This window comes from Callorhinus ursinus, unplaced genomic scaffold (assembly GCF_003265705.2).
Source record: "Callorhinus ursinus isolate GAN/ISIS: 27379988/994484 unplaced genomic scaffold, GSC_fseal_2.0 scaffold32, whole genome shotgun sequence".
Classification (NCBI taxonomy): domain Eukaryota; kingdom Metazoa; phylum Chordata; class Mammalia; order Carnivora; family Otariidae; genus Callorhinus; species Callorhinus ursinus.
In genome coordinates, this window is record NW_027397094.1 from 18536569 (window position 1) to 18549647 (window position 13079).

A 13079-nucleotide genomic window follows, 5' to 3' on the forward strand; every position below is an offset into this window, starting at 1 on the left:
TACTTTGAAATCCATCCATAGTGTTGCATATATCAACAGTTTATTCCTTTGATTTGTGAGTAGTATTCCATTGTGTGGATATACCATAATTTAATCATTCATCTGTTAAAGGACATTGGGTTGTTTCCAGTTTGGGGCTAGTACAGTAAAGCTGCTAATGAATGTTCACCTTCAAGTCTTTGAGTGGAGGTATGCTTTTATTCCTCTTGAATATGTAAATACCTAGAAGTGAAATGGCTGGATCATATAGTGGGTGTATTGTTAACTTTTAAGAAACTGTTGTTAAGCGTCTGCCTTCGGCTCAGGTCATGATCCCAGGGTCCTGGGATCCAACCCTGCATCGGGCTCCCTGCTCCATGGGAAGCCTGCTTCTCCCTCTCCCGCTCCCCCTGCTTGTGTTCCCTCTCTTGCTGTGTCTCTCTCTGTCGAATAAATAAATAAAATCTTAAGAAAAAAAAAGAAAGAAAGAAACTGTCAGGTTGTTTTTAGCTGTACCATTTTACATCCCCACCGGCAGTGTGGGAGAGCTCTAGTCCCCCACATCCTTGCCAGCACTTGGTATGGTTCATTTTTGAAATGTTAGCTGCTCTCGTACACGTGTAGTGATTTCTCCTTGTGATCTTAATTTGCATTTTCTAAATGACTAGTTATGTTGAGCATCTTTTCATGTCCTTTTGCCAACTGTGTTTCTTCTTTGGTAAAGTGTGCTCAAATCTTTGCCCATTTTAAAAATTGGACCATTTTTACCTTCTTGTAATTGAGTTTTAAATGTTCTCGAAATATCCCAGATCCACATCCTTTGTTAGACCTATGTTTTGCATTTAATTCAATATCATATACAAACAAGAAAGGCTTATTGGGAATAGCTAAACCACATGATAAAGGGAAATATACACCATTTATTCAACTGTTATCATAAGTATAAATCATACATGCAAAAGCTGCAAATAGCATGCACACCTATTACTTTTAATCCCTCCCTAATGGCATTGGTGGGACTCTTAACCAGGTGAGGCTGAAGGAAATCTCCCTGTCCTGGCATGTCCTGGTCCTCTTTATTTCTTACTTCTTGTCCTTGGCTCCCTTTCTGTTTCCACTCTCCACTCTGACCCGCTCTGACACATCAGACAAATCCTGTGCAGGATCAGAAAGGACTCCATAATTATCTGTCTTTAAGGCAGAGTCTTCATAATGGCTCTTCCTTTCGGCTCATGTCAAGGAGGGGCAGCCGCCTGGTGACGCCTGTTTGCTCCTCACCGCTAGAGGGTTCTTCTAGCTTCTTGCAGGAAAAGACCAATGTTTTGGTTTTGTGTTACCTTAGAGAGTTTTCCCCCTGATTAAAAAATAACCCTTCATTTGCTATCAAATATCCCTTTCTGGAGGTACCCGCAGGGAGGTTTCTGCTTAACCCCCACTTCTGAGGGAGGCAACATCGGCCCCTTGTTTCCTCCTCCCCTCAGAGCTTGACAGATGATTTGTCTGTAAACATGCTCAGGATCTGCCTCTCCCCAGTAAAACCCCATGAAGGCAGGCACTCTGCCTATTGTGTTTACAGTTATGTTCTCAGCCCTTAGAACAGTACCTGGCACATGGTAGGAGCTCGCTATGTATTTATTGAATGAATGAATAAATGCATCTAGTGCAGTGACCAGCCCGAACAGGTGGATGCAGGGCTGGGAACCAGAAGAATTCCCACTAAGATCATACAGCTAATAAATATAGACAATACATGTAGGCCCCAGGTGTGCCTGTGGACAAGGGGACATTACAATGGAGTCAGGTAGATGCTTCACTGGAGGTACTTCTGCTGGGCCCTCGCACAGAGGAGGGGACACCTGGGTGCCCAAAGTGGGCAGAGAGACTTCTCAGGGAAGGGGAGACATAGAGAAGGAGGAATTTGTGAGATACACAAACTAGGGAGAACAGTCTCCAAGTTGGAAGAACACTGCCAAGGGCCCGATCTGTCTAAGATCTTGGGAAGCTGCTATCTATGCCTGTTGAGTCCACCATGGTTCTTTCTCTTGCCCACCATATTTTCACTGGTGTACCACCATTTGATGAGTTACAAAGTGAACTCTTTTTTTTTTAAAGCCCAGTTATGAAAAAAAATTGCAAAATGATGTTGAGAAAGGTTCTGTACTCATGAACAAATTTAACCTTAGAGGGTTTTTTTTTTTTAGATTTTTTTTATTTTTATATTTGTTTGTTTGTTTATTTATTTATTTGAAAGAGAGCGAGCAAGCATGAGATCGGGAGGGAGAGGAAGAGAGAATCTGAAGCAGACTCCACAATGAGCACAGAGCCCAATGCAGGGCTCCATCCCATGACTGTGAGATCATGACCTGAGCCAAAACCAACAGTCAGATGCTCAACCGACTGAGCCACCTAGGTGCTCCCTTAGAGTGATTTTTAAAAATCCTTTAAATCCTGTGCTTTCATTCTGTCTTCTTTTCCATGCCTAACTTCTCATTTCTCTTGTACCCAGGGCCATTTTCCCTTGAATCTCTCTCAATGTTGTTTCACTAAACACAGGAAACATGTGCTTTCTTGGCACGTCCCCCACTGCCTCCCAGGTCTTCTTCACCACTTGCCCAAACTACAACGGGTTCCTAACTGGCTACATCTTCCAGTGGTTACGTCCACATGGCTCACCTACTTAAACTCTGTGTGCTGCCCTTTGGCCAGGTCCCTCCTCACAGCCACTACCTAAAGGATGAGGCATCCTGATGATTACCCCACCTGAATCTTCTCTCCTTAAGAACCATCCTTTAACTGTGAAAATAGTCATGCACAACAAGCCATGGCTTCAGTGGTGGGACTCTAGTAAACAGGTGGTCCTCCAATAAAGAAAGATGTGCGTATTGTGTCTTCATGGAACCTAACAAAGGGTGCAGTGAAAGCTTGGACAGGACAAACAGGTTTTGATGGGGGGTAGGGTTAGGGAAGATGTTTTTGGGGAAGTGACATTTGGCTGACACTTGGAAGTTGAATAGGGAAGGACTAAAGGAAGAGGTGTACAAAGCCCCAAGGTGAGGACATCTTGGCATTTGCAGGGAATTACATAAACCTGGGTGGTTGGAGTGTTGTCTCACAAGGGAAAAAGACACGAGGTAGAATAGAGCAAGGAGCAGAGGTTAGGCCACACTGAGCCTTCTAGACTGTGATAGGGTTTATGGATCATGCTTGCAGCCAGCGAGAGGGTGGCCTGAAAACCAGGAGACCTTAGGAGATTTCTAGGGAGTGCGTGCGGCAAGAGCAGAGCTTGGACCCAGTGAGACAGAAGAACAAAATGCCTCTGAGGTAGAATGAATAGGACAAATAGAATGTGGTGGTGGGTTGCATGGAGAGGGGGTAGAAAATGATGTCAAGAAGGGCTCCCAGGTTTCAGACTGGTGAAACGAGGTGTCATTTTCTACCACAGGGGAGAGAGGAGAGGAGCACATTTGTGGGGGATGATCCCAGCTCAGTTTCAAGCAGAAGACCCTGAAGGCCCCTTCCCACTTGCCTTTTGTGATTTATTATAATCAAATTTACAGTTTCAGTGAAATCACCTTCCAGAATGCATATGTGCTTTCTTCCAAATAAGATAAAATGCGCTAGGGAGCAGAGTCTATATCTCATGGTCTTTGGAGTAGCTCAAGCCGCCTGGGACTGTCATAGTTCCCACTCTGCTGTGCTATGCAGTGCACATCACTTTGGGACCTAGGAATGAATGAGTGCATAATATCAGGATATATGAATTTTTAGCCTTCAAAACATTGTGAAGTGACAGTTAATTATCATTATTATTTTTTCAGAGAAAGGAAAAGCAACTTCAGAGACCACTGTGTTTGAAATTATTACCTTTTCATTCACCCTGATCCCAATACCAGACAAAGACCCCACCAAAAAGGAGAATTGCAGACTAATATCCCTGATGAACATGGATGCAAAAATTCTCACCAAAATACTAGCCAATAGGATCCAACAGTACATTAAAGGGATTATTCACCACAACCAAGTGGGATTTATTCCTGGGCTGCAAGGTTGGTTCAACATCCACAAATCAATCAATGTGATACACTGCATTAGTAAAAGAAAGAATAAGAATCATGTGAACCTCTCAATTGATGCAGAAAAACCATTTGACAAAGTACAGCATCCTTCCTTGATTAAAACTCTTCACAGTGTAGGGATAGAGGGAACATACCTCAATATCATAAAAGCCATCTATGAAAAACCCACAATGAATATCATTCTCAATGGGGAAAAACTGAGAGCTTTCCCCCTAAGGTCAGGAATATGGCAGGGATGTCCACTATCACCACTGCTATTCAACATAGTACTAGAAGTCCCAGCCTCAGCAATCAGACAACAAAAAGAAATAAAAGGCATCCAAATTGGCAAAGAAGTCAAACTCTCACTTTTCGCAGATGATGTGATACTCTATGTGGAAAACCCAAAAGACTCGACCCCAAAAACTGCTAGAACTCATACAGGAATTCAGCAAAGTGGCAAGATATAAAATCAATGCACAGAAATCAGTTGCATTTCTATACACTAACAATGATACAGAAGAAAGAGAAATTAAGGAGTTGATCCCATTTACAATTGCCCCCAAAACCATAAGATACCTAGGAATAAATCTAACCAAAGAGGCAGAGAAAGAATCTGTACTCAGAAAACTATACAACACTCATGAAATAAATTGAGAAAGACACAAAGAAATGGAAATACATTCCATGCTCATGGACTGGAAGAACAAATATTGTTAAAATGTCTATGCTACTTAGAGCAATCTACACATTTAATGCAATCCCTATCAAAATACCATCAACTTTTTTCACAGAAATGGAACAAATAATCCTAAAATTTGTATGGAACCAGAAAAGACCCCGAATAGCCAGAGGAATGTTGAAAAAGAAAACCAAAGCTGGTGGCATCACAATCCCGGACTTCAAGCTCTATTACAAAGCTGTACTCATCAAGGCAGTATGGTACTGGCATAAAAACAGGTACTTAGATCAGTGGAACAGAATAGAGAACCCAGAAATGGACCCTCAACTCTATGATCAACTAATCTTCAACAAAACAGGAAAGAATATCCAATGGAAAAAAAGACAGTCTCTTCAACAAATGGTGTTGGGAAAATTGGACAACCACATGCAGAAGAACGAAACTGTGCCATTTCCTTATACAATACACAAAAATAGACTCAAAATGGATGAAAGACCTAAATGGGAGACAGGAATCATCAAAATCCTAAGGAGAACACAGGCAGCAACCTCTTCGACCTCAGCCACAGCAACTTGTTCCTAGACACATTGCCAAAGGCAAGGGAAGCAAGGGCAAAAATGAACTACTGGGACTTCATCAAGATTAGAAGCTTTTGCACAGCAAAGGAAAACAGTCAACAAAACAGAAGACAACCGACAGAATGAGAGGAGATATTTGCAAATGACATATCAGATAAAGGGCTAGTATCCAAAATCTATAAAGAACTTATCAAACTCAAGACCCAGAAAACAAATAATCCGATCAAGAAATGGGCAAAAGACATGAACAGACATTTCTGCAAAGACATCCAAATGGCCAACAGACACATGAAAAGTGCTGAACGTCACTCAGCATCAGGGAAAAACAAATCAAAACCACAACAAGATACCACCTCACACCAGTCAGAATGGCTAAAGTTAACAAGTCAGGAAATGACAGCTGTTGGCAAGGATGTGGAAAAAGGGGGACCCTTTTACACTATGGGAGGGCATGCAAGCTGGTGCAGCTACTCTGGAAAACAGTATGGCGGTTCCTCAAAAAGTTGAAAATAGAGCTACCCTATGACCCAGCAATTGCACTACTGGGTATTTACCCCAAAGATACAAATGTAGTGATCCGAAGGGCACGTGCACCCCAGTGTTTATAGTAGTAATGACCACAATAGCCAAACTGTGGAAAGAGCCAAGATGTCCATCGACAGGTGAATGGATAAAGAAGATGTGGTGTATATATATACAATGGAGTATTATGCAGCCATCAAAAAATGAAATCTTGCCATTTGCAATGACGTGGATGGAACTAGGGGGTGTTATGATAAGTGAAATAAGTCAATCAGAGAAAGACAATTATCATATGATCCCACCGATATGTGGAATTTGAGAAACAAGGCAGAGGATCATAGGGGAAGACAGGAAAAAAATGAAACAAGATGAACCAGATAGGGGGGAAAACCATGAGATACTCTTAATTTCAGGAAACAAACTGAGGGTTGCTAAAGGGGAGGGGGGTGGAAGGGGTAGGGTGGCTGTGTGATGGGCATTGCGGAGGGTATGTGCTATGGTGAGCACTGTGAATTGTGTAAGACTGCTGAATCACAGACCTGTACCCTTCCAACAAACAAGACATTATATGTTAATAAAAAAATTTAAAAATTACAAAACAAAACAAAAAACAAAGCCCTTATTTCCTTGTTGATCTTCTGCTTAGATGATCTGTCCATTGTAGTGAGTGGGATGTTAAAAGTCCCCTACTATTATTGTATTATTATCACTGTGTTTCTTTAATTTTGTTATTAACTGGTTTATATAATTGGCTGCTTGCATGTTAGGGACATAAATATTTACAATTGTTAGATCTTCTTGTTGGATAGATCCTTTATGATAGAGTCCTTCTGCATCTCTTATTACAGTCTTTGGTTTTAAATCTAATTTGTCTGATATAGGATTGCCACTCCAGCTTTCTTTTGATGTCCATTAGCATGATAAATGATTTTCCACCCCCTCACTTTAAATCTGAAGGTGTCTTTGAGTCTAAAATGAGTCTCTTGCAGATAGCTTATCAGTGGGTCTTCCTTTTTTATCCAATCTGATACCTTGTGTCTTTTGACTGGGGCATTTAGCTCATTGACATTCAGAGTAACTATTGAAAGATACAAATTTAGTGCCATTGTATTACCTGTAAAGTGACTATTTCTGTATATTGTCTCTGTTCCTTTCTGGTCTATGTTACTTTTGGGCTCTCTCTTCACTTAAAGGAACCCTTTTAATATTTCTTGTAGGCCTGGTTTGGTGATCACAAATTCTTTTAGTTTCTGTCCTGGAGGCTTTTTATCACTCCTATTTTGAATGACATCCTAGCTGAATAAAGTATTCCTGGCTGCATATTTTTCTCATTTTTAGCACCCTGAGTATATCACGTCAGTCCTTTCTGGCCTGCCAGGTCTCTGTGGATAGGTCTGCTGCCAATCTAATGTTTCTACCCTTGTAGGTTATGGACCTTTTGTCCTGAGCTGCTTTCAAGATTTTCTCTTTGTATCTGAGACTTGCAAGTCTCACTATTATAAGTTGAGTGTTTACCTATTTTTATTGATTTTGAGGGGGGTTCTCTGTGCCTCCTCAACTTGGATACCTGTTTCTTTCCCCATATTAGGGAAATTCTCCACTATAATTGCTCCAATATACCTTCTGCCCCTCTCTCTGTTTCCTCTTCTTCTGGGATCCCAATTATTCTAATATTGTTTTGCTTTATTGTATCACTTACTTCTCGAATTCTCCCCTCGTGATCCAGTAGTTGTTTATCTCTCTTTTTCTCAGCTTCTTTATTCTCCATCCTTTTGTCTTCTATTATCACTAATTCTCTCTTCTGCTTCATTTATCCTAGCAGTTACAGCCTCCATTTTTGATTGCACCTTATCAATAGCCTTTTTCATTTCGACTTGTTTAGATTTTAGTTCTTTTATTTCTCTAGATTCTCTAGTGTCTTCTATGCTTTTTTTCAAGCCCAGCTAGTATCTTCTAATGTTATTCTAAACTCTAGTTCCAACATCTTACTAATGTCCATACAGATTAAGTCCCTGGCAATCAGTACTGCCTCTTGTTCTCTTTTTTGAGGTGAGTTTTTCTGTCTTGTCATTCTGTCCTGAGAAGAATAGATGAACGAGAGAACAAAATACTAAAATGGCAACAATGACCCCAAAGAGATATAAACTAAAAAATCAGAAGAGACCCAAAACCAAAAAATATAATTAATTAATTAATTGGGGAAAAAAAGGAAGTGAATATAATTAGACAGGTGAACAGAATAAAGCAATACATTGGATCCTGTATTTTGGTCTGTCTGTTAAAAAATTAGATTCCAAAATTGTAAAGAAAGAAAAACATATATGTAAAAAATAAAATTAAATACAATGAAAGGGTAGAATGTAACTGTAAAAATGAAAATTAAAAGACAAGAAAAAACAAAAGAAAAAAAACACAAGAAAAAAATGGAAGGGATATAAACAGACAGGTGAACAGAACAGAACTATACATTATCACTTCAGTGTATTTTGGTCAGTTTGTTAGAAGAAATTATATCTCAAAACTGTAAGGAAAGAACAATATATATACCAAAATAAAATTAAATACATTGAAAGGATAGAATGTAACTGTAAAGATGAAAATTAAAAAAGACTTTAACAAAAAAAGGAAGAAAAGAAAAAAAGAAAAGAAGAAGAGAATATGATCAGACAGGTGAATAGAACAGAGCCATACATTAGATTTTGGGTGTATTTTGGTCTGTTAGAAGAAACTGCATCCCAAAATTGTAATGAAGAAAAACATATATCTACAAAAATAAAATTAAATACAATGAAGGGATAGAATGTAACTGTAAAAATGAAAATTTAAAAAGATTTTTAAAAAAGAGTTGATAAACTAAGAAATTGGTTGTAAAAGGAAAGAGAAAAAAAAATTAACTTTGAAAGACTACAGAATCATGGGAAAAAAGCCATGCATTCCATGTGCAGTATTCCCCTAGCGCTGGAGTTCTGCCATTCTCATTGATCGGTAAACTTGGCCTTGGCTGGCTATTCTTGCCGATCTTCTGGGGGAGGGGCCTGTTGCCGTGGTTCCCAAATGTCTTTGCCGGACGCGGAATTGCCCCGCCCTTGCCGGTCCGGGCTAAGGGTTTGCTCTCGGAATCTTTTGTTCCCTGCAAGCTCTCAGTACAGCTTTGGAGGACCAGGGTGAAAATGGTGGCCTCCCAATCTCTGCCCCGGAGGAGCTGAGAACTCGGGGTCCCGCTCCTCAGTGCGCCCCCAGAGAAAAGCAGTCCGTCACTCCCGTCTCCCGGTCTCCAGCCGCACTCCGTGCTCACCCGGCCTGTGACCGAGCGTTTCTATCTCTGGCACCCGACCCCATGTGGAGTCTCCAAACCCAGCAGATCCCTGCGGTGCGCTCCCGCGCCGCTCCTCCCGGGGGAGGAAGGGGAGTCTCCCCGGCTCTGCCGCTTGTTGGGTCCCTGCTGGAGGAGCAGTGGCCCAACTGTCACCGATCACAGTTTATGGCCACCCCGAGCTGAGAGCCCGCGCCTCGGCTCCGTCTCTGCAGCCGGCTTCCCCGCTCCGATACCTGGGAGCTCTGCCGCACTCAGGCACCCCCGGTCTTTCTGTGACCCCGAGGGTCCTGAGACCACACTGTCCCGCGAGGGTTCCACCCCCCACTTAGCCACTGGAGCGACGTCCCTCAGCGGAGCCGACTTCTAAAAGTTCCAGTTCTGTGCTCCGGGGCTCTATCACTTGCCAGAACCGGACAACGGAGGCCCCTTCCCCTGCCGTCTATCCTCCCGAATATTGCCTCGGATCCACTTCTCCGCACGTCCTACCTTCCAGAAAGTGGTCGCTTTTCTGTTCAGAGAGTGGTTGCTATTCTTTTCTTCGGTCTCCTGTTGAGTTCACAGGTGTTCAGAATGATTTGATAGCTATCTAGCTGAATTCCTGGGATCAGATCAAATAAAGGTTTCCTACTCCTCTGCCATCTTGGACTCTCTAATCCAATTTATTTCAATTCATCAAGCATTTAGTACATGTCAAGACTTAGGATTTTTATTATCTTGATTCACTTCCCATCATTACATCAAGGAGTAAAATCATACAGATCATCACTGTAACCCAGCCCATTAGTATATGGGTTTATAGTTACATTAGTCCATCCCTAGAACTCACCTAACAAGTTGTATAATCCGCCCCCCCACACACACACACAAGCTGGTTTTCTAAGATATGGAAATGTATTTTTAAGTTCCCTTTCAGTATTGGATTCATAAAGCAGAAGCCATATCCTCCACTGATCAATTATTCTTACGTCTGAGTTTTCATCAGTAAAGCACAATCCATCAGTCTGATAGCCAGGGTTTGAAGTAGTTCCGTTCCAGACATCTCTAGGGCCAGGGAACTCATGCTAACGAGGAAAGCCTATTTCAGCCCTTCCTCTTTGCCAAAGGCATCCCCCAAGGTTGCCTCCCTTGGTTGGTGTTCAACCTTGAGAGCACGAAGTGCAAGTCAAGTCCCTCTTATCCTTCCTGGCCCTCAAATGTTTGAGGATATAGACACATTTCTCCTCTATAAGAAAACTCTCCGCTCCTTTTGCCCATTCATTCTACACATGGCCTGGCTCCAGGACCCTTGCTGACCTGACCACGGCCTGGGCCCTGGGTTCTTTGCCCCAACACAGGCTAGTCTCTGCCTCAGAGTGGCAGTAGCATCCTGACTGTCCCCACATTTCTGGCATCGAGCGCAGGTACAACATGTGGCAGGCTCTCAGAAATGCTTGCTGCTGACTGGAGTTTGGGCTGAGTGGCAATAGGGCTCTCTGTCATTAGGACCATCTCTATAGCTGAGGTAAGGGCTAGGGCCTTTTCACACTGGCTTTCCAGAGTTCAGTAGCACCCTCACCTAAAGGAAAAAACATGAAAAAGATGAAGATGCTGAAGGAACACAAGGAGGATGGTAGGGAGGAGGGGAAATGCCACAGACATATAGGGCAAACGAGGGTAGAAAGAGACACAGCAAGGGACACTTGCCATCGGCTCCCGCACCGCTTCTCACTAAAAACCCCTCACTGTCCCTGAGAGAGGAGCACTGAGAAGTTTCCATTTACTCACCACCCAGTGGGCACCTGAGGAACGCCCGAGCCACCTGCCAGGGCCAAACAGTCCCATGACACCAGGAGTCCCTCCACCTCTCTCCCACCTAAAGTGAGAGCCTGAGGCCAGTTAGCGAGGTGCCATCCTTGAACGGCAGGTCAGATGGCTCATGTCCCGTCACTGGCCTCACAGGGACGTGGGCGACTCAGCCACAGCATCTTTGGTGTTCTTTTTTTTATCCCTTAACCCATTAAGTCATGCCCTCCAGACTCCCTTGCCTCAACGTGTTGGAGAGGAGAGCCTAACTCACCTGCAAAAGCGGTGGTTCTGATCTGACGAAAGGATTTCAAGATGGATGGGAGAAAATAGGGAATTAACAGAGAGGTTTTTAAAAAATAGTAGAGATTTTTTAACGCAACCACATCCTTCCTTTTAACTCACGACCTGCTGAAGGAACAGCCACAGACAGCCATGTGAGCGTTAAGCGGGTTAGCCGGAGAGAGGCCCCCGGGGCCGGCAGCACAGTCCCAGCCCCACCGTTCTCTCCAGCCCATCCTGTTCCAAGTGCTCTGAAACTAGGCTGACTCATCAGGCTCCTCCAGGCGTACAAAGTGACCCAAATGAAAGCCATCTCCCTCATAGGGAAGCAGAGGAAGGCTGTGTTTCTCTTAGTTTTTCATCTGGGTTTCTTAGTGGAGGGGAAAAACTGCTTGTTATCACCTTCAAATGGCTGATGAGAGAATATGTGACTGAAGGGAGTGGGCAAGGGGTGAGAGCAGGGGGCAGGGAAGGGGGGACTCCACATGGGAGGGGCGCCCCCTGGCTGGCTCAGCATACTGGGGGAGAGTGTGGTAAGTGTAGGTTTTATTATTATTCAGGTGTGGTAAAGGCAACAGATTAGGAGATGATTGCCCTTGAAGAGACAGTTTGTTACAGTTCCTGAGAAGAGGGGGCACACCACGCCATGAGAGAGGGTCCCAAGGGGGGGCACCAGGGGCAGGCAGGAGGCAGAGGGAGTAAGGCGGAAACTGGGCAAGAGCCTTTGTTGTCATTTTTGTGGGAAGGAAAAAATGAGGCAGGGCAGGCAGGTTTAGGATTGGCTGATCTGAGCGCTTTCAGGGCTTTGAGCCACAGGGGCTGTCCCTTGCTGTCGGGTACCTAGCCCTTGGGTGATTAGGATGAGGGAATAGTGGCCCAGAGTGTGAGAGCCTAGTAAGGGGGTGGTAAGGGGCTCTGGCTTGGGCTGGTTTGCGTGTGAAAAACGTGCTCCCAGTTGAGCTGTTTACTCTCACTAGGAATTGGCTAAGCCTGGGAGGGGCAGTCCCTCCATGATCAGCATGTCCCCAAGAAGTCAGAGCATCAGAATATAGAAAATAGAAGACTGTGGTTACTACAGAGAAGGAGGGACTTTGATGATGCCTACGAGGTAATAAAATGTGAACTGATCAAAACTTTACTGAAAATCCTACATCAGTCTGCTTTTCATCTGAAAATTCCCATTTCTCTTGTTTGTCCTTCCCTTGTATCTCTCCTTAGCGTGCAGAAATCCTGTGCTGGGGAAGCCTAGGAAAACCATGAAGCTGTTCTTTGTTGGCATCGTGGCTAGCATGGAAGAGAGAAGTTACCTCTGGGTGGGGACTTACGCGTCCATCCAGGCCGAAATCCATCTTGGTCCCAAATGGGCCCTGAAGACAGCAGATACTCTAGCACAGTGTATCTCCTCTCTCCATGCAAGTATTGCCTCATCCAGGCTCCTCCTAAGGTTCGCTGGGATTCTGGAGTGACAGGTTTATCAGGTCCATGTGACAGCCTTCATCAGCTACACCACTTCACGCCTTTCTGAAAGAGTGAGTCAGCAGAGTCCAACAGACCTCACGGCTTGAGGTGGAACGGCGCTGATGGCTTTCCGGGCGCAGCTTTGATGTGACAGTCCTGCCGAGTATTCATTCCCAAACTGGTGCCCTGGTGATTTCTCCACAGCCCCATCCTGTACGTTTCTCCCAGCATGCGGGAGCTCAGCTAATTCCATGATTCTGTAGCCTGGCTCATTTGCTAAGTCAATACTAGAATCAAATAGCAGAGCCTTGCTTCGCAGACAGAGGAGACAACCAAACTTCAGACCTTCAGAACTGAGGCCAGAACTGTACCTGGGAGCAGCGCTGTGCCCACCGACCTGCACTAGTGGAAGGCTGTGAGGAGAG